Source organism: Physeter macrocephalus, chromosome 1 (genome assembly GCF_002837175.3).
Source record: "Physeter macrocephalus isolate SW-GA chromosome 1, ASM283717v5, whole genome shotgun sequence".
In the NCBI taxonomy this organism is placed as follows: domain Eukaryota; kingdom Metazoa; phylum Chordata; class Mammalia; order Artiodactyla; family Physeteridae; genus Physeter; species Physeter macrocephalus.
The window spans coordinates 44740440-44767779 of record NC_041214.2 but is presented as its reverse complement, the minus strand read 5'-3'; the positions used below and the strand labels follow the sequence as shown (position 1 = coordinate 44767779).

Genomic DNA, 27340 nt, shown 5'->3' with positions numbered 1-27340 from the left:
GAACCTACAACAAAGAATACTCTACCCAGCAAGGCTCTCATTCAGATTTGATGGAGAAATCAAAAACTTTACAGACATGCAAAAGTTAAGAGAATTCAGCACAATCAGAGAAGAAAAAGAAATAAAAGGAATCCAAATTGGAAAAGATGTTAAACTGTCACTGTTTGCAGATGTCATGATACTATACATAGAAAGTCCTAAAGATGCTACCAGAAAACTATTCATCAATTAATTCGGTAAAGTTTCAGGTTACAATATTAATACACAAAAGTCTGTTGCATTTCTGTACACTAAAAACAAAAGATCAGAAGGAGAAATTCAAGAAACAATCCCATTTACCATTGCATCAAAAGAATGAAATACCTAGGAATAAACCAACCTAGGGAGACAAAAGACCTGTACCCCAGAAACTATAAGACACTGATGAAAGAAATCAAAGACAACAAAAACAGATGGAAAGATATACCATGTTCTTGGATTGGAAGAATCAATATTTTCAAAATGACTATACTACCCAAGATAAACTACAGATTCAATGCAATCCCTATCAAATTACCAATGGCATTTTTCACAGAACTAGAACAAAAAAATCTTAAAATTTGTAAAGAGACACAAAAGACCCCAAATAGCCAAAGCAGTCTTGAGAAAGAAAAACAGAGCTGGAGGAATCAAGCTCCCTGACTTCAGACTATATTACAAAGCTACAGTAATCAAAAAATATGGTACTGGCACAAAAATAGAACTATAGATCAATGGAACAGGATAGAAAGCCCAGAATTAACTCACTCACCTATGGTCAATTTATGATAAAGGAGGCAAGATTATACAATGGAGGAGAGACAGTCTCTTCAATAAATAATGCTGGGAAAACTGCATAGCTACTTGTGAAAAAATGAAATTAGAACATTCTTTAACACCACACACAAAAATAAATTCAAAATGGGTTAAAGACCTAAATGTGGTGCGAGACATTATAAAACTCTTAGAGGAGAACATAGGGAGAACAGTCTCTGACACAAATCAGAGAAAGATCTTTTTTGATCCACCTTCCAGACCAATGGAAATGAAAACAAAATAAACAATTGGGACCTAATTAAACTCAAAAGCATTTGCACAGCAAAGGAAACCATAAATGAAATGAAAAGACAACCCACGGAATGGGAGAAAATATTTGCAAATGATATGAACAACAAGAGATTAGTCTGTAAAATTTACAACAGCTCATGTGGCTTAATATCATCAAAACAAACAACCCAGTGAAAAAATGGGCAGAAGACCTAAATAGACAGTTCTCTAAGGAAGACATACAGATGGCCAAGAAGCACATAAGAAGGTGTTCAACATTGCTAATTATTAGAGAAATGCAAATCAAAACTACAGTGAGATATCACTTCACACCAGTCAAAATGGTTATCATCAAAAATCTACAAACAACAAATGCTGGAGAGGGTGTGGAGAGAAGGGAACCCTCCTACACTGTTGGTGGGAATGTAAATTGGTACAGCTCCTATGGAGAACAGTATGGAGGTTCCTTAAAAAACTAAAAGTAGAGCTACCATATGATCCCACAATCCCACTCCTGGACATTTATCCTGAGAAAAACATGGTCCAGAAGGATACATGCACCCCAGTGTTCATTGCAGCACTGTTTACAATAGCCAAGACATGGAAGCAACATAATATCCATTGACAGAGGTATGAATAAAGAAGATATGGTACATGTATACAATGGAATATTACTCAGCCATTAAAAAGAATGAAATAATGCCATTTGCAGCAACATGGATGGACCTAGAGATTGTCATAGTGAGTGAAGTAAGTCAGACAGAGAAAGAGGAATATTGTACGATATTGCTTATATGTGGAATCTAAAAAGAAATGATACAAATGAACTTATTTACAAAATAGAAACAGACTCAGAGACTTAGAGAATGAACTTAGGGTTACCGGGGGTGAAGGGTTGGGAGAAGGGATAGTTAGGGAGTTTGGGATTAACATGTACACACTCCTATGCTTAAAATTGATAACCACGGAGGACTGACTGTATAACACAGGGAACTTTGCTTAATATTATGTAACAACCTAAATGGGAAAAGAATTTGAAAAAGAATAGATACATATATATGTATAACTGAATCAGTTTGCTGTATACCTGAAACTATCACAACATTGTTAATCAACTATACTCCAATATAAAATAATAAGTTAGAAAAATGAGAGTCATGTAGAGGAATAGGTACATTTAACTTCAAAGGTGGCTCCTGAGAATGGCCGGAGGTCAGTGATGGCAGATTTGCAGTGGGATTTAATAATTAAAGGTATGATGTGGAGGCAAATGCCAGTGATTTCCTTCAGTTGCTCAGTGATCCCTAGTATGAAGCCAGATGAAATCGTTGTCAGGTTTGCATCTAAACTACTGCTTCTTACTTTCAGAGAAGGATGCATCTGCCCACTGTTTAGATGGATTGCCATGTGCCACAAATATTTCTGAGATTCTATGTTGGGTAGGAGTTTGATTAAGAGATTTAGAGGTATGAAGAATGGGATGGAAACTGGAATAGTATTTATCTGTCAAATATTATAGTTCTTATAGTAAGAGAGGAGGGTAATTTGCAGTGCAGAAACATGCATTGTTTAACCATGTGTGAGGCCAACATTCAGCATCCAGGATTGAGCTACTTCATGAATATCACACTGCCTTTCTCTTTCAGAGTGTTCAGTCTGGACATTTTGTATTCTATTCATAGATTTGGTAAATGAATATGTAGAATGTTTTAAATTTTGGCCAACTATGGGGAATGCTGGATTCAATTTGTTTTCTCAATATAGGTTAACATCTATACTTTTCAAAGAAATGTTTCTTAAATGTTTCAATGTACTAAATGCTTTCTGAAGACATATAAAAATAGAGATTAATGAAAGTGATTAAAGTGAGTATATGTACAACTGAAAAAAAAGTGGCTATAGAAACTTAAAAAAATTATTTAAATCATCTTCAGTTTTTGAGTAGTGCTTTGTAGTTTTCAGCATAAACATTTGCACATGTATTGCCTGTTATACCTCTCAGTATTTCAAAATTTTAATATTATTTCAAATGGTACTAATTTTTAAATTTCACTTTCTAATTGTTTACTGTTATTGTTTGGAAATACAGTAGATTTTATATATTAATCATGTATAATGCAAACTTGATACACTCACTAGAACTTTAAAGGAAGTGATTGAATTGAATCTATTTGAAATTGTAAGTTGTTACAAACAACATAATTGTTTTTTATTTATTTTTCATGTTAGATATATTGTTGAAGTAGAGTTGATCTGCAATATTATATTAGTTTCATGTGTACAGCATAGTGATTCAATACTTTTATAGATTATACTCCATTTAAAGTTATTGCAAAGTCATGACTATATTTCCCTGTGCTGTACAATATATCCTTGTAACTTATTTTTTTTATACATAGTAGTTGTATCTCTTAATTCCCACCCCTAGTGTGCCCCTCATTTTTCCCTCCCCCGCTGGTATCCACCAGTTTGTTTTCTGTATCTGTGAGCCTGTTTCTGTTTTCTTATATACATTTCTTTTATTTTTTATATTCTACATGTAAATGTATAGAGTATTTGTCTTTCTCTGTCTGCCTTATTTCACTAAGCATAATCATCTCTGGGTTCATCCACATTGATTCAAATCAAAGAAGTTCATTCTTTTTTATGGCTGAGTAATAGTCCATTGTGTGTGTGTGTGTGTGTGTGTGTGTGTGTGTGTGTGTGTATGGAATATATATCACATCTTCTTTATCCATTAATCCGCTGATGGACACTTGGTTGCTTCCATATCTTGGCTATTGTAAATAATGCTGCTATGAACATTAGGTGCATGTATCTTTTCAAATTAATGTTTTCTCTTTTTCTGGATATATACCCAGGAGTGGAATTGCTGGATCATATGCTAGTTTTTTTTTTAGTTCTTTGAGGAACCTCCGTATGGTTTTCCACAGTGACTATATGAATTTACATTCCCACCAACAAGGCACAAGAGCTCCCTTTTCTTCACATCCTTGCCAACATTTCTTATTTGTAGACTTTTGATGGTAGCCATTCTCACAGTTGTGAGGTTATAACTCATTCTGGTTTTGATTTGCACTTCTCTGATGATTTGTAATGTTGAGCATCTTTTCATGTCTGTGGACCATCTGTATGTCTTCTTTGGAAAAATGTCTTTTCAGCTTTTTTGCCCATTTTTAATATATTTTGTTTTGTTTTGTTTTGTTTTGTTTTGCGTTACGCGGGCCTCTCACTGCTTTGGCCTCTCTCGTTGCGGAGCACAGGCTCCGGACGCACAGGCCCAGCGGCCATGGCTCACGAGCCCAGCCGCTCCGCGGCATGTGGGATCTTCCCAGACTGGGGCACGAACCCGTATCTCCTGCATTGGCAGGTGGACTCTCAACCACTGCGCCACCAGGGAAGCCCATTTTTAATATTTTTATATTGAATTGTATGAGCTGCTTGTATATTTTCCATATTAACCCCTTGTCGGTCACATCATTTGCAAATATTTTTGACCATTCAGTAGGTGGTCTTTTCATTGTCAATGGCTTCCTTTGCTGTGCAAAAGCCTTTAAGTTAAATTAGGTCCTATTTGTTTATTTTTACATTTGTTTTCTTTGCCTTGGAGTCAGATCAAAAAAATATTGCTATGATTTATGTCAAAGAGTGTTATCTGTGTTCATGTAGAACTTTTATGTTTTCTGGTCTTACATTTATGTCTTTAGTCCATTTTGACTTTATTTTTGTATAAGGTGTGAGGAAATGTTCTAATCTCATTCTTTTACATGTAGCTTCTCAGTTTTCCCAGCACCACTTATTGAAGAGACTGTTTTTTCTCCATTGTATATTCTTGCCTCCTTTTTTTTTGCATCCTTTTTTGTTGTTGTAGATTAATTGAACATAGGTTCATGGGTTTATTTCTAGGCTCTCTATTCTCTTCCATCGATCTATGTGTCTGTTTTTGTGCCAGTACCATGCTATTTTGATTACTATAGCATTGTAGTATAGTTTGAAGTCAGGAAACATGGTTCTTCTGGCTTTGTTCTTTTTTCTCAAGTTTGCTTTGGCAAATGATGGTCTTTTGTGGGTCCACATAAATCTTAGAATTATTTGTTATAGTTCTGTGAAAAGTATCATGGGTATTTTGATAGGGTTTGCATTAAATATATGGATTGCTTAGGGTGGGATAGCCATCTTAGCAATATTAATTCTTCCAATCTGTCAACCCAGGCTATCTTTCCATTCTTGTTATCATCTTCAATTTCCTTCATCAGTGTTTTGTAGTTTTCAAAGTATAGGTCATTCACCTCCTTGGTTAAGTTTATTCCTAGGTATTTATTTTCTTTAATGCAATTTTAATTGGATTTTTTTTCTCTCTTTCTGATAGTTCATTATTAGTGTATAGAAAAGCTACACATTTCTGTATATTAATCTTGTGCAATTTTTCTTAATTCATTTATTAGTTCTAATAGTTTTTTGGTGGAGTCTTTAGGGTTTTCTATACATAGTGTCATGTCATCTGCAAATAGTGACAGTTTTACTTCTTCCCTTCCAATTCGGATGCCTTTTATCTCTTTTTCTTGTCTGATTGCTTTGGCTAGGACATCCAATACTCTGTTAAATAGAAGTATCAAGAGTGGGCATCCTTGTCTTGTTCCCGACTTTAGTGGAAAGGCCTTCGGCATTTCACCATTGAGTTTGTTGTTAGCTGTGGGTTTGTCACAAATGATCTTTATTTTGTTGAGATATGTTCCCTCTATACCAACTTTGATGAGGATTTTTATCATGAATTGATGTTGAGTTTTGTCAAATGTTGACAAATAACATAACTGGAAGTGACCTCGTTTGTTAATGTTTATGCTTCTGTAATTGCTTGGCTTACCTATAAACCTGGGGATGCTGCAGTGGTTTGCTTTTGTGACATCATTTATCTAGATTTCTTGGACCCTTAACAAATTTTAACATTATAAATATTCTGAATTTTCATTTGAAAATTTTGTTTATTTTTTTATCATCTTTATTTAGTGTTTTCTCATGCCCTTTATCCTTGATTGACTGTAGGACTTTCTGTGACTAAAACAGCTGTTTGGTCCTTTGAAAATAGCTTCACCTTTCTATGTTCCCTCATCATAATGTGTCCAAGGCTGGGAGGAACCCTCATAGAAACTTGTTTCATTTTTCTAAGTGTAAATTTAAAATATTGAACAAAGCACCCAACTAACACCCTCTTACAAGTTATAACAGGAAAAAATTAGCAATGTGTGTGCCATCCAATGACAAGCTAAATATAAAGTTTTAAAATTTAGGAACAATGTATCTAGAAAGCAGTTACTTCACAGACATCAACTTCTCTGTAGGATGTATTGCTTGTCTTGTCTTTTTAGAAAAATAATTTTAGGTGGTAGTATTTAAGAATAAGTGAACCCCTTTCTTTATCCAGAGCATAGATAGTGCTTTAAATAGATAAAATCACCAGTTTTTAAAAAAAATGTGAATAGATAATGTTCATAAAATGTAAGTTTGCTTATCTTTAAAGTTCTAAGTGACATATTTGTGGAAAATTATCAAACGAAGAAGGAAATTAATGTGTTTTCAATTCTAGGAAAGCACTGTTATCAATGTGAGGGCACAATACAGAACTCAGCCAATTTGTGACACAAAAAAATAAAGCAATAAGGATAGCAGAGCAGCAAAGTCTCATTTGCCCTAGGTTGTTCTTTTCTCTATGTGTAGCCAAGAGCTTAGCAATCTGAAATCCATCCTGTACCAGACAGCAGCACAAAAGCAACAGGGGACATGGGGAGCCAAGGGAGGTGCCTGCCTTTAGTTGAGGTTCCCTAGGCTGCTGGTTTGGTCTGGGCTGTTTCAGGGGACACAGAAGGGAAAGAGGGCCATGTAGAGGAGTCCCCATTTATCAATGCTGTGGTGTATCTACTACCTTTGCACGTAGAAAAGTGGTCTGGAATCCTGGGGTTTCATCTTCACGCCTCCTTAGGGGAAGATTATGGGAAGATGGAGTCTTTGTGGAGACATTTTATTTCCCTTTAGAGACCAAAAAATTGTAGTAGATACCATTCTAAAACACTGATATATTTGTGTCATTCTTTTGTTTTAAACTCTTCTATGAACTTCAGTTTTCTAGAGTCAAGTCCATCATGTTTAGCATGCCATTTTTGTTGCTTCTCTTACCTTTATATCACCTATTTACTATATAATCCAGCCCCTTTGGGGTCTTGCCATATCATGAATATATTCTGTTCCTCCTCCCCCCATCACAAAGCTGACACTGGCTCTTGCCTACCCAATAAACATCCTGCTTTCCCCTCATATATTCCTTTCCTGCTATAACAACCTTGATTTTTTAGCCAGTGGCTAGAGATCCTATGTTGTGAGGGTACGTAGACCCTTCAGCCATATTCAAGAGATTATCCATATTAGCCTGAGTCACCATGATCTCATTTTTCCTTTGACTCAATACTGACCAATGAGATATAAGGAGAGGTCAGCTGGGGGGGAATTTGTTAAAACATTGGATTTTCTAACACAAGGGACACCTGCCACTAATCTTGCTCTTTATACCTTCTTCTTAATTGAACACAGATGTGATTTCTGGAGACATGGCAGCCCTCTTGTGACAATGAAACACCAAATGTAAAAACAAAAGATTAAAGCTGAGAGTGATGCAGAGTAAATTAGAGCCTTGGTATGTAATGATATCTTGAAGTGTCTGTACCAATTCTGAAATACCTTCTTTTATATTTATTGTTAAGTTAGCTTTACATGACATTTTGATCTAGGATACTATTAACAGACTCTCTGTTACTTGTAGCTGGAAGCCTTTCTTCACAGTTGTGCATTTGCCAACACTTCTGTAGTGTCCTTCCTCACATACCAGCTGTAGAAATTCAATTATCCTTAGTATAAGAGTTCAATTAGGGTTCAACTAGGAGTATGTAGAAGGAAAATTTTATTATAGGAATTAGACCTCAAAAATATATGGGAGGGAATGAGGAAAAGAAGATGCAAAAAAGATCAAAGAAAAATCACCAACCAGAGAGGGTGTTAGTGAATGGTGTTGAACTGGTAGGAAACCAGGCACATCCAACTGCTGGAGTAGATCTTCCAAAGAATATAATGAAAGTTAAAGTTCAAGAGTGAGTGATGGACGGGGAGGGAGGGAGGAAATAGAGAGATATTTAGCTCTCAGATAACTACACACAGATATAACAAGGATGGCATTTTGAGTTTTATTTTTTGGCCATGCTATGTGGCTTGTGGGATTTTAGTTCCCTGACCAGGGATTGAACCCACTCCCTTGGCAGTGAGAGTGCAGAGTCCTAACCACTGGACAGTCAGATGCCAAAGAGGGGACAGGATTTGTAGTATTGCTAAAAGCATAGAGCTGGAACTAAACTGCCAAAGAGTTGTCTGGTTCCTGTGAATATGCAGTGTCACTAGGTGCAAAAAAATGAGTGGAGTTGGCACCAAGATATCTAGAAATTATACAACGATCTGAAAGAGCCTCTAAAATAGCTATGTTTAAACTATTAAAAGAGATAAAATGGAGATAAGCCATAATGAAAGAATACAATTTTGTTAAAGTTAATGGATTTTACATTTTATGGCATTTCAATTAATTTCTATTTTTATTTCAATAGTCACAGGCAGCCAGTGGTTGTTACTGTATTAGAGAGGTCTTAGATAATTTTGTATTCCTAAATGGTTGTAGAATAATCACTTCTTTGCTGCTTTCACTTTTTTTTTTTTTTTTTTTTGCGGTACACGGGCCCTCTCACTGCTGTGGCCTCTCCCGTCGCGGAGCACAGGCTCCGGACGCGCAGGCTCAGCGGCCATGGCTCACGGGCCCAGCCGCTCCGCGGCATGTGGGATCTTCCCGGACCGGGGCACGAACCCGTGTCCCCTGCATCGGCAGGAGGACTCTCAACCACTGCGCCACCAGGGAAGCCCTGCTTCTTTCACTTTTGTCATTTGAAGTTCTGGGAGAAAGACATCCTTTCCCATTAAAGAGTTGATTTGTTTACATAATAATAGACATCAAGTTTTGAAAATTGAAGTGCAGCAACTCTGAGATTGACTCTCATGAGTCATTAGAAAGAGAGAAAAATGGGAAATGCACTTCTGTTTTGTTATAGCTCAAAAGAAGATTTTCTAAGGCTTTTCTGAAGCTGTTGCCAACTCACAAACTATGTTGTACAAATCTGTAATGACTTCATTATCTATTACCTGTTATCGCCCTGTTGAACTAAAATAAACTGTTGTGTTATGTGACCTATAAAATGGTATTAAGCATTTTATTACTTGCTTTGCTGTCAACTTGAACGTAAGACAGTTATTAAAGATTACATGGAGAAGATTTAGAGGATTATAAATGTTATTTTACAGAGCTGACAGGTTGCCCTTAATGTCTCCAGTCATAAAAGACAAGAAATGGGATAAATCTGAAGCCAGTGATATAAACTCAACAGGCAATGTGATGAATAGAACACAGACACAAGTAATCTTCTTTTCCATATTCCCTTTCATTTTTCTAATGCCTATGCCATTACTTTAACAGCTTCTAAATGATGTAAATTGGAAAGCAGGAACATTAAAAGAGTAATTCCACAGAGGGAAAGAATGCTTCTTTACAGTCGCATTAGAGGCCTGAGTGTGATCTAGACTTTCATCATCCACTGCTGAATTTATGGATGTTAGAGAGTAGGGAAGCTAAACAGGAATGGGGCACATCTGATTATATACATCATTGATAGTGTGAAGCAACCAGTAGAGGTGAAATTTATTTAGCAACCTGGATTATGTTTCCAAAGAGATGTATTTTCAGTTTCTTGTTCATGTGACAATTATGCTCAATCTCAGGTCCTGAGCCACCAACTAGGAAACGTGAGCTAAACGTAAATAGCTAAGTGCGCACCACTTACCTTCATAGGTGTTCCTCCCGAACTGCATTTCTTCTTCTGGTCTAGTTACTGCTAAACAACAAAGCTGCCCAGCTTTTACAGTGCCCCCTGGTGCACAGGTAGGGAATCATCTCACCCAGCATCTTTTCACCTTCATCTCACCCAGCATCTTTTCACCTTTTTTTTCCCCCTTAGGAACACAGAAGCCTATATAATTTTTGTCCTTTCTTTCATATTTGATTTTTCAAAACTACAATTGTCTCAAATATCTTTTAACTCTATCCCAGCTTACTGAATGGGCTGAACATAATACACCACAGAAACAGACTGCATTTTTTTCTCCCATCATTGCTTTCAACCTTTCTCTGTTGGCTCTCCTTTCCCTGGCACTGAAGGCATCTCAGCAAGATACAGTAGCTCTCTTGTCATTTTCAATTATAAGAACAATCTTATTTTTTGATAATCCTCACTTTCAGGGATAAACAATCCTTAGGTGATGTGATTTCAAAATTGAGCCTCAAATATTATTCGGATTCCCCCAGTCCACTTAGACAAGGCTGTGATCGGTGTTTTATTTTTTCTCTCTCTCCCTTCTGACTTTTCCAGACTCAACATAGCGAGTGTAGAGATTAAAAGAAAAAGGACAAAATGTCTTTTATTCCTGGTACAATTTGTGGCTACTGGTCATGATAGGTATTTTGTGCTGGTTTTCTACTGCAGTGTATTTTATGTTCTTTGGGAACAACCCCCTTTGCCAGATTTCTGGTCTTGTGTGTTTGCCTAATTGGAGCAATACATGCTCCAACTTACCACTTGCTTATTCTCACACCCACTCCTTTCCACAACAAACTGTTAGGTGATGCGATTTCAAAATTGAGCCTCAAATATTATTCAGATTCCCCCAGTCCACTTAGACAAGGCTGTGATCTGTGTTTTATTTTTTCTCTCTCTCCCTTCTGACTTTTCCAGACTCAACATAGCGAGTGTAGAGATTAAAAGAAAAAGGACAAAATGTCTTTTATTCCTGGTACAATTTGTGGCTACTGGTCATGATAGGTATTTTGTGCTGGTTTTCTACTGCAGTGTATTTTATGTTCTTTGGAAACAACCCCCTTTGCCAGATTTCTGGTCTTGTGTATTTGCCTAATTGGAGCAATACATGCTCCAACTTACCACTTGCTTATTCTCACACCCACTCCTTTCCTCAACAAACTGATCTGTTTGCTTTGCCCAAGCAAGCAAGGCCCTCCTCGGTTAAGGTCCCATCAAGTTGGCTTACACCTGGATGCTGTCATACACCCACCTGCAGGGCCAACTCAGGTATCCCTGCCACACCAACATGGGAGTGCAGACCATAAACTCCTGTTGCCCTACTCTTTACTCTGCCATTGGGGAATGTTCCAGAGGCTTCCCACCTTCAGAACTTTCTGGAGAAGCAGGTACCAGTCTTTACAATCAAGCAGAGACAAGCTCTCCCAAGCACTCTGTAGACATCTGAGTTTGGTGTCGGTTTGACTGTTTCTGCAGCTTTGCAGGCATCTATCTAGCTGGGGTCTGGGGTATTTATTTCACCCTCTTAAAGGTCCTCCTTCTCTGTTAGTGCTTCTCTTGGCAGATCTCTCAAAGTCTTATGAGGAGGGCAAGAGAAAAGCCAAATAATTTCCTTACTTATTAATTCCAGAACACTAAACTCCTCTTCTGTATATATTTAAGTTAACATTTATATTTCTATTTACATCTACTCTTACTTTATATTATTTATGTTTGTATTATATTTGTACTTATTGAATAAAGTTAGGATAAGGGCAGAAAGGCCAGTTTGGTCACGTTTTGGGGAAACTTGTTGGGTTTCCCCAAAAGGGAAGTGGAGGTGTATGGAGGGTGCTTCTAGCTATTGTTCTCATGTTTGCGGGCTTCAACCAAATTTCCGAGATAAGGGGCAAGGCCATTCAGCATTACGTTACATTTCTTCTTTGCCCTGTCTTTCTTTTTTCTTTTCTTTTCTTTTTTTTTTAAGTTTAAGGGTTTTATTATCAAAGTCTTGTAAAACAATTTCAGAAACTGTACATCAACATGGCACAGACTATAGTACTTTTGTTTTTACTGCACAAAAGTGAAGCTTGGAAACTCCTGTAAGAAAACGGTTGCCTAACTACTTTGCATTTAACATGGAATCACTCTGTGCCTCAGATTACTACTGCAGTAACAGTAACACAAAATTTATTGGTTTTATACAACTTGAGATAAAAAAAAAAGTACATTATCAAGTAGATTTGTCTTATTTTTAAAAGCATGTGAAGGTCAATTTAAAATGCACTATCCCCCTTTTCCAACGAGATTAAAGCAAATTAATAAAAGAGTGGAAAATTGAAAATCAGGACAAGAGATAACTTTCTTTTACAGATGGACTTCAGGATAGGCAGATAATTTTCACTGATGTAGATGTTCAATAAATTATTTTAGGAAAAAAAATTCCCAAACACCTTATGAAAAAGTATACAACTCTACTTCAAAATATGCTATTTACTTACTGCCAAAGACAGTTTCATTTGAAATCTTGTTTCTGTAATTAAAGCCTAATTATAGCCATCAAAAAAGGTTAGTGCATATATAACCTTTCAAAGTTAAACAAAAGCCACAAAATTTTAGCCACAAGGCTTAAAGGATTATCTGTTTCAAATGCTCATTTCCAGTTGTAACTATAAGAATGTTAATTTGTCATGTCAACAAACAAGACCATAAGTAGATCCATCATGTTGGAGGATTTGAATGACATTTAGGATATTCCTGCCACAATTAACATGCAATCAGTGCATTCTCTACATGGTTCCATTATGGCAATGAATCAAATTCTAGAAATACTGTAAGTAAACTTAATAAAGGAGATCATACAACATAAACAATCCATGCCTACTGTAGATGCATGCAGCTTTTCATTTTGGTTATGAAGCAGACCCAGAATAGTAAAACTGCTGGTTTACTCAATCAGATTTCTACCTGTCAGGAATTGGTTACCCATGTATCATTTTTCTAAAAGCTTTTGGATGTAAATAACTAATATCAACATCAAGAGCTTTATAACCATTTATGACTCAGTATACATCTAGATTTGAGATGAACAAATACAGCATTAAGAAATCACACAGCAGGGCTTCCCTGGTGGCGCAGTGGTTGCGCGTCCGCCTGCCGATGCAGGGGAACCGGGTTCGCGCCCCGGTCTGGGAGGATCCCACATGCCGCGGAGCGGCTGGGCCCGTGAGCCATGGCCGCTGGGCCTGCGCGTCCGGAGCCTGTGCTCCGCAACAGGAGAGGCCGCAACAGAGGGAGGCCCGCATACCCCCCCAAAAAAAAAAAAAAAAAAAGAAATCACACAGCAGAATGACACTGATGCATGTATACAGTTGGATTCCCACAGAGGCAATATTCAGTCACTCATACCCATGTCTTCTTCATGAGATCATCCCCATTCACTTTGGATTCTCTTAGTGAATCACCAGTTCCCTTTTCCACAGAACATTCTTTTGTCTTCGGAGAACCTGGTTCTTTTGGTTTCTTCTCCTCTTTTTTCTCTTTCTCGCTGTCATACCCTTGTTCCTCTTCATCGTAGTCCCGTGTAACCTGTTTTACATCTTTATCACTCTCTGATTTTCTTTCCCATTCCCTTTCCTTATCTTTACTTTTCTTTTTCTTGCTTGTGGATCGTTCTCTTTCATCCCTGCTTCTTTCTTTGTCTCTATCTTTCTTCTTCTCCTTTTTATGTCTCTTAGGGGATGGTGAGCGAGACAATTTTCTTTTGGGAGACCTAGGCTTTTTCGGAGATCTTGTGCCACTTCTGCTTCTTTGTCGTCATCTCTCTCTGCTTGCACTTCTGGAACGTCTGGCTGTGCTGTAACTTTTTGGTGGTGTTTTAGAACGTTTCTTTTCTTTTTGTCTTCTTTCTTTTTGTCTCTGTTTTTTAATGTGCTCCTTGACCTTCTACCCCTCTCTCTGGAATGAGATCTTCTCTGTCTTGGACTTTTGGATCGTTGTCTACTCCTTGACTTCGAATGTGATCGCCTTCTTGATCTGCTTCTTGACCACCTGTGCCTAGAAGATGAGGTAATCCTCCTCCTCCTAGAACATGATCTTGACCTCGAGTGCCTTCGTTTTTCTTCCTTCTTACCTGGTCATATAGCAGCAGAAATTAGGAAGTGTGCCTCTGGTACTTTCGTCATGGCTTCCTCTATTTCTTTACTGGAGGTATCTGATTTCAGACTTGGTGAAACAAGACCAGCAGCTACATGATTTAACTTGGGATCAACAGTACTCATAAGTTTCAGCAACTGATCTGCAGCAAGAGACTGAGAGTCCAAGTTTGCGCCAGGAAGCCCAAGTGCAGCAAGGGCAGGACCAAGAGAGGAGCTCCCAAAGCAGCCAATGGAACAGCGCCAATCTGGGTAAGTGGGTTAGGAGTAGGCAGGAGTCCACCACCAGGCAGAAGACCTGCCACTGCATTAGCTGGTGCCAACAGAGACAAAGCCTTAGTCTCATTGGGAATAACTCCTTCTGCATGTGGTACAACTATCAAAGCTCTGTCAACGAATACGGTGTTTGTCAGATGCTGTGCCACAGCTGCTGAGTCTGGATCATGGAACTTAACAAAGCAGGCTTGGGATGAGACTGGCAAAGGCGAATCATCAGGCAGGAAGAGGTGCAGTTCGTCGATCTTCCCTAGGGAACCGAAGAGGGTCCGCATCTGCTCAGAGCTAGCGCTCGGGGAGACATTAGTCACCTGGATTACCTCGGTGCCGCTGCCTCCCCTGCCCCCCGGCCCGCCGCTGGGGCCTGGGCCTCCAGTGCTGGGGACGGTGGTAATGTTGCTCATGGCGCTGCTTGCCTACTCACTCTCGAGCGAAGTAATTCCAAGACACAAGGCCGGCACCGTCAAGGGGAAGGGCTCCTCTGTCCTCCTGCCCCAGACGCTGGTGGTGCCCTGTCTTTTAAGATGACCCATTGCAAACATCAGGAAAGTCTCTTTTAGTACCTTTGCTTTCTGTGTTTATAACAAAAACAGAGACAATCATCACGTATTGAGGTTTTAAGACATGGAGCAAACAGCTAAATGGTTTACAGGTGTTACCTCATTGTGATCACAATAATTTTGAGAGGTCGGTCTTTTATTCCCTGTTATATGGATATGAAAATCAAAGCTGGGAAAGGTTAACTAATTTATTTAAGAATTTACCGACAGTGAGAAGCTTAACTTGGATTTGAACTCACTTTTCTAAGATTCTAGAGGCCATGATCTTAATTCCGACATTATACTGTCAAAACATGATGGGTGCTTGCCTAGGTGAATTACCCTATTGATATACTAGCATTAAGGATACATAACACTATTAAAGAAATTCATATAATAATCAACAAATTCTGTACTTTTTAATAGCTCTTAAAATTGTCCTTGAGTTACCATGCAGATTATCACAAAATCTCTACCCCTCTGTGCTCATCTAATTCCATTTCCTATTCCTAAAACAATAGCACTTAGGTTAGAGAACAATCTCTTTCCACTCCCCTCTGGGCGGGGGACTAGCCTGTATTGCCTGAGGAACCTGAAATGACCTCCTTTAAGACTCAGTGCTGGGTGTCCTCACCACCTCCCTCTGTTCCTCTAGACCCAAAACTAGAGTGTAACGCCAGCAGACCCCTGAAGGTGAAGTGCAAAGTGAGATCCATGAGGAGATGCAACTTGGGTTCTCCAGAAAGCAAATTCTGGAATGGAGATTTGCTTACAGAAAGTTTCTTGGGGCATGCTCTCAGGAGTAATAACTGTTAGAGGGAAAAATTGGGCTGTGTTGCAGTTACAACAAAGGCCTCAGCCACCCCAAGGGAGAATTGGAGCTGGGAGGCCTGTTCATAATTGCAAAGCTGGGGGCTGGGAGCTGGACATTTAAGTCCCATGTGGACCCGTCATTGGATGCTGGCTGCCCCAAGAAAGGGGCTGTGATGTCGGAGAGGGCAGCTCTCTTCAACTGAGCATAATTCCTGGAGAAGGCTGAGATCAGGGCTGTCAGCAGGTGCATGCCCAGCAGATGGACACAATTCCTTCAGCCTTGGAGGGGCGTCTGAGGACAGAATCCTCTACAAATATGTGTTCATTCTGTTGTTATTTTCAATTTAACTACTTTGAGGGACTTTATAAGTTTTCATAGGCTTCAGTGGGATTTCCAAATATTATGCTCTTTTTTTCTAGAAATTTTTATGACAAAATCTATTTCAAATACAGTTTATGCACTAAGTTTTGTATCATGATGCATTTAGGAATCAAGCTCTCTGTAACTGTGAGGACTCACTGCATTTTTATCAATCTTTTGAGACAAGTGTGAACAAAGTGACATAATATGTTTGCAGGCTCCTTATTGAAGAAAAAGTAAGTAAATCAAAATTAATTAGGCAGTGTTCTAGTCATTGTGTACATATGATAAACTGTTTAATCTTCACAGTAAATCGATGTGAGAGATAACATCGTTCCCATTATTCAGAGGAAGAAACTGAGGTTCAGAAAAGTTAAAGAAATTAGGCAAAATTTCATATCAATGGCTGCTTCAGGAATTCCCTGTTTTAGTGAAAAAGGTATATTATATGTCTGCATTAGTTATACATTGTTGTATAACAAGTCACCCCCAAATTAATGGATAAATAGTAAACTGTTATCATCTCATGTAATTTCTGTGGGTCGTGGAAGTGGCTTAGTTGGGTGATTCTGGCTCAGGGTTCCTCATTCGGTTGGAGCTGAGGTGTCCAAGGAAAAATATGGAGGCTAGGATGGTTAAAATGTTGGAAGGGAGTGATAAGCAGTGTGGCTACAGTCACTGAAAGCCTCGACCAGGGCTGGAAGATCCACTTCGGCTGTTGGTTGGAGGCCTCGGTTACTTGCTGCACAGACGTCCTCGAAGGGCTGCTTGTATTTTCTTACCACATGGTAGTTGGTGATAGAGCAGGAGGAAGCTGCAATGTCTTCAAGGACCTAGTCTCACAAGTCACACACAGTCCATTAGGGGCAGTGGAGATGGGCCACACTTTGGGGATGGGAGGCAGTTGAATAATTTAAAAATTTGTAGACATATTTTAAAACCATCACAATATTAAGTATGTTAAAGTAGCATGTATGCTTTATTTTCAAAATTTTCATCACAAATTGGGCACATTATAATTGAACCAACTTTCTTCTTTATTTTTAATTGGAGTATACTTGACTTACAATGTTGCATTAGTTTCTGGTGTACAGCAAAGTGATCCAGTTATATATATATATATATATATATATAGTCTTTTTCATATCCTTTTCCATCTTGGTTTATTACAAGATACTGAATATCGTTCCTTGTGCTACATAGTAGGTCTTTGTTGTTTATCTATTTTATATATAGTAGTGTGTATATGTTAATCCCTAACTCCTAATTTATTCCTCCTTCACCCCCTTTCCCCTTTGGTAACCGTAGACTGTTTTCTATGTGTGTGAGTCTGTTTGTGTTTTGTAAATAAGTTCATTAGTGTCATATTTTAGATTCCACATATAAGTGATATCATATAGCATTTGCCTTTCTCTGTCTGAGTTACTTCACTTAGTATGATAATCTCTAAGTCCATCCATGTTGTTCCAAATGGCATTATTTCATTGTTCTATATGGCTTAGTAATATTTCATTGTATATATATACCACGTCTTCTTTATCCATTCAAAAAACATTTAGATTCCTTCCATGTCTTGGCTATTGTAAATAGTACTTCTATGAACATTGGGGTGCATGTACCTTTTCAAATTACAGTTTACTCCAGATATATGCCCAGGAGTGGATCATATGGCAACTCTATTTTTAGTTTTTTTAAGGAACCTCCATACTGTTTTCCATAATGGCTGCAGCAATTTACATTCCCACCAACAGTGTAGGAGGTTGAACCAAATTTCTTGATTGCTACAAGAAGCAGACCTTTTATATGGCAATATTTTCTTAGTTATGAATATATATTTTCTCATGTACAATGTTATGAAGTGGAATGCATGTTCATTCTTTATGGAAATTTTGAATATTTTAAGTATTAAAAGATTGTCTTAATGTAGCAATAAATATTTTCATGTTTCAAATTATTTTATTCACGAATTTATCCAGTGATTATTTATTGAGGGCATGCTATTCACCAATACTGTTCTAGGTGCTGGGGTTAAAGCAACAAACAATACAGGAATCATGATATACCTTCATACATCTTGCATTTTAATGGCAGAGATGAACAATAGCAAGTAACCAGATGAGTAAAAACTGTAATCTAGATTGTGAGCTATGAGTCAGGGTAAGATAATAGCTGGTGGAGTGTCTGTAGGCAGGGACCTTGGTAGGGGGTTGGGGGGAGAGTAAGAGAGGGCATATTTTTGGTTACCAAAGACCACCACTGACAGGCTAACACTTGATATGCTCAAGGGACACTATGGAGGCTAGTGTGGCTGAAATGTTGGAAGAGAATGACAAGAAATGAGGTTGAAAATGTGTCCAGGGACCAGATCTCAAGTGTCTTGGAGGCTATAGGAATTAGAGACTTTGAGTTTTACTTTAAGTGTTATATAAGCCAAGGGAGGCTTGAGAACAAGAGAATGATATGGTCTAACACACATTCTAAAAGCCAGATGGTTTTTGGAGAATAAACTCTAGTGAGATAGAAGTTCAAGCAGGACTCCCAGCTGGGAGATGACCCAGAATCCAGAGATGACAGTGTCTTAGAATAGGGAACAGGACAGGGGAGGGAAATGGTCAGACTCAGGTACATTTGTACAGGAGAGAAATAAAGGGGTGAAGGGTAACCCAAAGGCTCTGACCTCATGGCACTAGTCAGTTAATATATAAATGACTACTTTTCTCTGTAATTTATGCTCACTGCTGAAATGTTTTCAGACATTGTTTTTCCCCTTGAAGAAATTCAGAAAACAACTTAGTTTGAGAAAATGTTCTTTACGACTACCAAGTTATTAAATTAACTTTTCCTCTGTTACCCAAGCTTTAGTCAAATTAATACTGCACTCAGAGGGCCAGAAATCAATAAAGCCTTTAAATACCCATGATTATTAGTTCATATACATTTATATAAATTTGTTTAATAAAAATATCAATATTTAATTTTAATTTGGTATGAAGTGAAGTTTGTTATCAATTTTAAATTTCTTTTGAAAACTTTTTTATACTTTAGGAGTCAAAATATTCTGTGTCCGGTAATTGAATAATGAAGCAATGGGAAATGAACCTCAAAACTCTCTTCTTTAATTAATAGTCATAGTCACTATTTTTGTAAAATTTCTCAAGTGGATGGCCTTTCTTATTAGATTTTCTCTTATTTTCTGATTGAGCAGTGCTAACCTAATAATAATCTACTGTGTTATGTCATGTATTAAATATTCCAAACTTTATTTCTTCGTGCTCTAGGGTCAGTAGTTTCCATGGATGTTAAAATGTTTTAAATGAGAATTAAAATGGGTTCACTGTTCAAGTAAGTTTTAGAAATATAAGCAAAGTTTAAAATATTTCCCAGAATTTTCTAGAGCATTCAGTGTATCAATGTGCATTTTCTCTGTCCAAAGAGGAAGTACAATTTACATAACTAAAACTTATTGACCAAGTAATGGTTTAATTTCCCCTTTAGTAAACGGCTTGCCTATCCTTTTCCCTTCATTAATATTACTCTATTCACTTACTTATGGAAAATAGAGTATATATTGATAGTGGATTGAAATTCAACTTTGAATTTAATCAGTATTATTCATTTTTTTCAATAAATATTTGTTGAGCACCTAGTATGGGTGTTTAGGGCCAGGGATACAGCAGTGAAAAAAACTGACATAATCTCTGATCTTGAGAATTTATATATGGTCTTCAAACTGAGTCCCCATATCTGCTGGAAGAGAAAAAGACATTCCCAGAAACTGATGAATGGTTTTTAGGGAATACAGTTCCAGATTTTCAACTCTGTGCGTAATCTTTCCTCAAACTAATGTACCTGAGAAAGCTCTGGCAAACGGTTCCTGCCCACCCTCTTCTCCCCACAACCCTATCACAAAAGACATTTCTCTAGGTTGGCACAAGAAAAGGATACCATTACCCACCTCTTATCTCACTTATCTTACTTCGGTGCATTGTTTCATGGAGGAAAATCTTCCCAGCACCAGCCCCAGGTTTGTGTTGATGTTAAGAAAGCTAATAACCCTAATCCACTCATCCTTGCTCACAGCCCCACCCTCACACTCACACACACACACTTTGTCTGTTGTGTCTGTTGTTGTGTCTCCCTCTCCCTCCCTTCCTCCCCCTTTTCCTCCCTCTCTTACACACACACACACTCCTGTTACTTAAGTGAGAAGTTTTTTGTTTTATTAACTCTCAGTGCTGACCAGAAGCGCGGTCACCTCCAGGATTTCCAGAGTGCCACTGGGAGACATGACTCCTGTTAAGTTAGTTCCTGAGCCAGGTCAGCAAGTGATTTCCTGGCTGCTCGGGTCTTCCCAATGTGATGTGTCATGTGGATGTTCTTTTCCTTCTTCTCAAGTCAGAGCTAGTTGGAAGTTTAGGAGCAATTAAACTAAAACTCCTGTGAGCTCAACTACACTCCTGGCTAATAAGTATTCCTGAAAGAGATGTTCAGAGGAAAAAGCTGCCTTTAAGGGAAGATACCAAACTTCTCGCTCTGGAGGTAGGCAGTGGTCCATCCGCCACCCAGCAACAGTCATAGGGCAAACCACAGGACCTTAACCAACTATATGAAGGTAATTATAAATGAAGGTTAAAATTTCAAGTTGGCTTTCAGAAGCTCATGTAACACATCATAAATTTGAAATAGTGTAGATTTGCAATAGAAGTATTTAAAAATAATTTAAACTATTTAAGTTGTTTCAGTGTCCTGACTATTGTAAATAGAGCTGCAATGAACATTGTGGTACATGACTCTTTTTGAATTATGGTTTTCTCAGGGTATATGCCCAGTAGTGGATTGCTGGGTCGTATGGTAGTACTATTTTTAGTATCTGCCATACTGTTCTCCATAGTGGCTGTATCAATTATCATTCCCGCCAACAGTGCAAAAGGGTTCCCTTTTCTCATGTCCAATGATAGATGAATGGATAAAGAATATGTGGTACATATATACAATGGAATATTACTCAGCCATAAAAAGGAACGAAATTGGGTCATTTGTAGAGATGTGGATGGACCTAGAGTCTGTCATACAGAGTTAAGTAAGCCAGAAAGAGAAAAACAAATATCATATATTAACACATATATGTGGAATCTAGAAAAATGGTACAGATGAACCTATCTGCAGGGCAGGAATACAGACACAGATGTAGAGAACAGACATGTGGACACAGTGGGGGAAGGGGAAGTTGGGACGAATTGGGAGATTAGGTCTGACATCAATACACCACCATGTGTAAAACAGATAGCTAGTGGGAACATGCTGTATAGCACAGGGAGCTCAGCCCCGTGCTCTGTGATGACCTAGAGGGGTGGGAGGGAGGTCCAAGAGGGAGGGGATATGGGGATATATGTATATGTATAGCTGATTCACTTTGTTATAAAGCAGAAACTAGCACAGCATTGTAAAGCAATTATACTCCAATCCAAACAAAAAGTATTTAAAAATATAAAGCGAACATATGGTAAGGTCCCTATTTTTTTTAATGTGGCATCACTAAATTATTTAATTCTAAGAACTCTCAAATGAGTTCACGGTCCTGAAATATTGTTTGGCGGCCCTCATTTGCCTGCCCCCACCATAAACTGCCTGCCTCCCATGCCCTGTGACCAATCAGGGTTGGAATTGCAACCTCACTTTATGGCACATCCGTTATCCAATTCTGTGAAGAGGCCATCGTTGTGTGAGGAGTGGGGAGAGCCAAGCCTGTTTTGCTGAGTCAGCAAAACAGTGGCGCAACCACTGCGCCACCAGGGAAGCCCCTACTGTTTTCGATATGTTGGGTAAAATAAAATTTGTAACTAAAGTTAAAAATAAAAAAGAAAGAGGGCTTTCCTGGTGGCGCAGTGGTTGAGAGCCCGCCTGCCGATGCAGGGGACACGGGTTCGTGCTCCGGTCCAGGAAGATCCCACATGCCGAAAAAAGAATAAGCAGCAGTTAGAGAATTTAATGAACCTGCCCAGGGCCCAGGGTCACACAGCTAGCAAATGGCTTGGCTAGAATTCAAATCAGGTTGATGTATCTCTAGAGCCTGAGATTTTACCACAAATGTCTTACACAGGGTCACACAGCAAATGCTCAGATATGGTTGGTTAAATTATTAGTTTCAATATGTCATTTCTCTGTGTTTCACTTCACATCTCTGCCACAGCTTCATGGTGGATAGAGGAACCTTACTGATTTGCCTTCTCATTCTGAGTGGCCATTTGACCATCCTGCCTGGGTGCCACCATGAGACACATGGAACTTATTTGAATGGAACCTGCAGGCTGTATTGTAGATGAGCCCAGCCAAACCCACTGAGATCAGCTGATTCCAATCTATTCAAACGTGAGCACGAGAAGAAATGACAGTTGCTTTGACCCAATGAGTTTTATTTTTTTAATTGAAGTATAGTTGATTTACAACGTTGTGTTAGTTTCAGGTGTACAGCAAAGTGATTCAGTTATACATATATATATATATTTTTTCAGATTCTTTTCCCTTAGGGGTTACTCTGCAATACTGAGTAGAGTTCACTGTGCTATACAGTAGGTCCTTGTTGGTGATCTGTTTTATATCTAGCAGTGTGTGTCTGTTAATCCCAAGCTCTAATTTATCCTCTCCGCCTTCCCCTTTGATAACCGTAAGTTGGTTTTCTATGTCTGTGGGTCTATTTCTGTTTTGTATATAAATTCATTTGTATCATTTTTTTAGATTCCACATATAAGTGATTTATGATATTTGTCTTTGGCTTACTTCACTTAGCGTGATAATCTCCATGTCCATCCATGTTGCTGCAAATGGCATTATTTCATTCCTTTTATGGCTGTGTAATATTCAATTGTATACACATACCACATCTTCTTTATCCATTCAGTCCACTGAGATTTGCTGTGGTTTGTTACACAGCATTATTATGACAATAAGTGACATTTTGCAGAAAATGAATTAAGACGTTCAAAATGCACTGGCTGAATTTGGTCTGTAGACTTGGGTTTTTTGTTTATTTTGTTGTTTTGTTTTTTTGGTCAGAATCATTTTAAACTTCTTTCTAATCTGAATGTCCTCAGGAGGACAGGTACCCTCCAATGTGCTATGGTTCCCAAAACTCAAACCAGTTCTACCTGGGATTTCTTACACCCAGTTACATTCCCACCTATCTGGCCCTTTACAGAACTTCAGCTTGTGATCTTTGCCATAGTCTGTAATGGAGAGGCCCTAAGCTTTCACCTGGTATATATTTTATCTCCTCCTTGATTTAAATTTACTCTAGAGATCTGTATCACATATTGAATTTTTGGAGTAAGAAAGTAAGTAAGTAAGTCAGAAACCTGGATAGATTGTGAAAGTCAGTAGGAAATAGTCACTGTTTTGGATTGTTTTTATTTAGTTTATTTTATATAAACATATATTATATTACATTATACTATATTATATTGCATTGTAATGGATTAATAGAATTTTGGAATTTTATTTAGATATATAACATATTAAATATATGTAATATTCAATGGAATAACAGAATTATAAATTAGATTAGACCTGAGAATATAAGGCATTAAAAACTGCTTAGTTTACTTGGAAAAATTATGTGGCTTATATCTGTTTAATGATTTAATCAAAAGTGGAAGTCTTTACTATTGACATAGAGAAATCAAGTGAACTGTTAATTTATAGTACAGTTACGAGTATAATTTTATCCTTCAAATTCTTCAATTTTGGTCACATAAAATTAATATAAACCTTAGTGATTGTTCTTTTTTTATTCAAAGTAGGTATAATTGAATATGTACATATATTTTCCAATTACCTGTTGGATACATGCAATATAATCTACAGTAAAGTTTTCCTTGGTTCAACTTTTCCTTTGTTTTTATGGGATAAACCTAAAAACTTTTCCATAAAATAAATTACTTCTCCCAATACAATTTAATTTAGAAAATTACCTGTTTTTGACTATTTTACAATGTGCTCCAAACAGAAAACTGACCTGAGGACAACTCGACTCTATCCATCACAACTGGAATGTAACTTGTCTTGAATGAATTAATCCACAGATGATGGATTTCTTAGGCATTAAAAGTAACTCATTCAGTAAACCTCACGGTATTTGCCATCACTTATGTGAATGAAAATGAGAGAAGAAAATGAAAGAAGAAAACATCACTGGAAGAAGAGCAGGGAATTGCTTTCCTACCATGGTAGTTCTCTGAGCATTCCAGATAGCAGACTTGGGGAAAAAATGGCTGGTGGGTTGTCCATTTTCATTAAATGCCAATGAACTACTTTAAACGAGATTTTAGTCAAGCCACAATGTCCTTTGTATATGAACATATGTAGCAAAGGGCTGTCAAGGCATTGTGTTTTTAAGAGAATATCTCTATTGAGTATTCTAGAACAGAGAGAAACATAGTGAGGAATAATAGTCCTGAAAACATATGGTTAATGAAATTGAAGCAAAAGTGAGCGGTTTTAGAAAAGTTTATCTGGTCTGCAAAAATGCGTGTTGGTGCTTTGAATTGAAACCCTAAGTGAATATTCTCCTTTGACTCTTTCTTCTCAGTGGCCATTTGTTTATCCCACTTAGCAGATCCCCTGCTGCCTGCTCTACTGTCATTTTGGTTGGAACAGTTGTGCTGAGCTACTATCATCAGTTTTCCTCCTAGTTGAATCTGCCAAGACTGACAATTATTATACTAAAAAGTGCTTGTTCAGTAATGTTCAGTCATTCAGATTGCCTTCCTCATTATTTTTCTTCCCTGGAGGCAGTGGATATGAACAGTCCCCAGCTCTTCACCTGGGGCTTAGAGATAGAGAAATTTGTTTAGATCTCAGTTATAATTCTATCTCTGATTAATGGCAAATAGATTTGAGTCTCATTTCTCAGGAGCAGCTGAGGTCCCAAGTAGCCACGTATAGACAACCTAGATATGACTTCAATGTCTCCAAGCTTCACTGTCTTGAGGGAAAGTTCTGGAAACCAAAATACAGAGGGTAAAAAAAAAAAGTAGAAGCAGGATGTTCTGAATAATTTTTTAAAGTGATTACAGTACTTTATACATAAAATTATTTTTAAATATCACCTAACCTCAGCATTTGAAATGAGGTGGTATTAGAAAGAAAAGTTGTTCATGAAGAGCTCATCTCTCTGAATCTCTAAATAACTTTCCGGAAACTGGAAATGAAGTGAAAATTGAAAGGGAGGTAGAATCTTGTAGCTTTCTCTTCCCAACTTGGCAATGGAAGAGTTCCAAATACTGTGGAAGACGAAATTTGTGTTCTGGACTGAATGTCTTTCCCTATTTCTTAAAAAACCCTCCCCTTTAATTATCTCTTTTTTCTCTACTAGAAGTTTTCTGTGTGTGTGTGTGTGTGTGTGTGTGTGTGTGTGTGTGTGTGTATGTGCTATATTTAATTGCACAAAGCAGAGTCTTTCCTTTACCTCTGCCCCCCACCATTTGGCATCATATATCTAATACAGTAAATCATGACAAGGAAGTTTCTGCATACAGCATCTCTTTCCATCATCAGAAGGACTAGTTCATTTCCTCTCTGACTCTCCTTCCTCACATTCAGCTGAAGTCCTCGTCTTTTATATTTTTAAAGACTATTTTTTTAGAGCAGCTTTAGGTTCATAGCAAAATTGAGAAGAAATTTACAGATTTCACACATACCTGCTGCTCCTACGTATGCATTTGGGATATATAACCCAGAACGCTTTCTGCTTTGTCCCTTTTAAACTAAATGACAGTGGCTTCTGCTCTCTGAGTGGCAAAGATGTCAAGGAGATAACTGTGTGGCAGAGTCGGCCACAATGAACTCCTCACTTTGAAGTTTTGTTCAGCTCTGGAACATTGCAAACTATAGCCTGTTAATAGGGTCCAGGAAATTGGAGAACTGCAACCTATCTAGTTGTGAGAACTGGAATTTTAAATTAGTCTCTTGATTTGGTGATTGCAAAGCTCAGACCTCTTGCATAATGTAGAGTAAAAAAAAAAAAGAGGTTGAATAGTTAGTATTTGACGCAAGTCTGTGATCTTCCAAAGAATCAAACAAGTCAAGTCTCAGACACAAGAGTTCATTTTGATTCTGAAGCTGTACAAATGTCTAGATGTTCTTTCTTAAATTGGATCTTTACAGTAACTTCAGTTACTGAGCCAGTCTGAGCCCATATTAAGTATCCAACTCACCCTGTTGGTTCATATCCAGCTTCATGTCATCTGAAAAGCCCAAGACCTTTTTTTTTTTTTTTTTTTGCGTTACGCGGGCCTCTCACTGCTGTGGCCTCTCGCGTTGCGGAGCACAGGCTCCGGACGCGCAGGCCCAGCGGCCATGGCTCACGGGCCCAGCCGCTCCGCGGCACGTGGGATCCTCCCGGACCAGGGCACGAACCCGTGTCCCCCGAATCGGCAGGCGGACTCTCAACCACTGAGCCACCAGAGAAGCCCCCAAGACCTTTTTAATATTAGTAATACTGTAGTTAAGCTATGTCTTCCACATTCTGTATTTTTGAAATTGTTTTGAATTTTGTTGTTATTATCAGTTATCATGGTGTATTTGCCTAATCTAACCCTCACTCACTGTTCTGTTAATCACATCTTCCTGATTTTTCTTTAGTGTATCACCCTTCTCTAAGTTGTATTCATATGTTTGTGAGGATTCATCCCCCTCTCTGAGCTGGGCATGGGATTCGTGTCAAGCCAATCAGATACCACAGATAACAGTATTTCAGAGCTAATGATATACAATTCTGGGTCATTTGTAGAGATGTTTCAAAAGAGTTTTTCTCTTCTGAACCTGAGAAGCAAAATATCAACCCCCGCAGTGACAGGAACCTTCTCAAGCGTAAACAGAGAGAAAAGCAGAGGAGAAATCTACAGAAGAGGAGATCTCATCTAATGACATCTTTTGAGGCCCTTCTTTAATTTTTATTTAATGTTCACCTGTAGAATCTTCAGTTACCTGAGCCAGTAAATGCTCTTCTTCTCTGCTTAAGCCTGTTTGAGTTGGATCTCTGTCTTTAGCAAGCAAGAGAGTTGACGAATACAAACATAGTTCAATGCAATAGCGATTGCCATTCAATGTCATTTGCCTTCTCTAGTTTTTCCAGCCCATCAACATTTTTGAAATCCTGATTCTATCCCATCTTTGCATCGTCAGAAAATTTAATGTCGGTCTTCT

The 27340-nt window shown here is 38.0% G+C and overlaps 1 protein-coding gene and 1 pseudogene across 1 annotated transcript in view; one reads left to right on the top strand and one right to left on the bottom strand.

The window, feature by feature from the left end:
- ZNF385D (zinc finger protein 385D) overlaps positions 1–27340 on the top strand; it is a 768390-nt gene that overhangs the window by 76795 nt on the left and 664255 nt on the right. The gene's annotated exons all lie outside the window — the stretch shown is intronic.
- On the bottom strand, positions 13390–14835 carry LOC102981379 (serine/arginine-rich splicing factor 11-like; annotated as a pseudogene).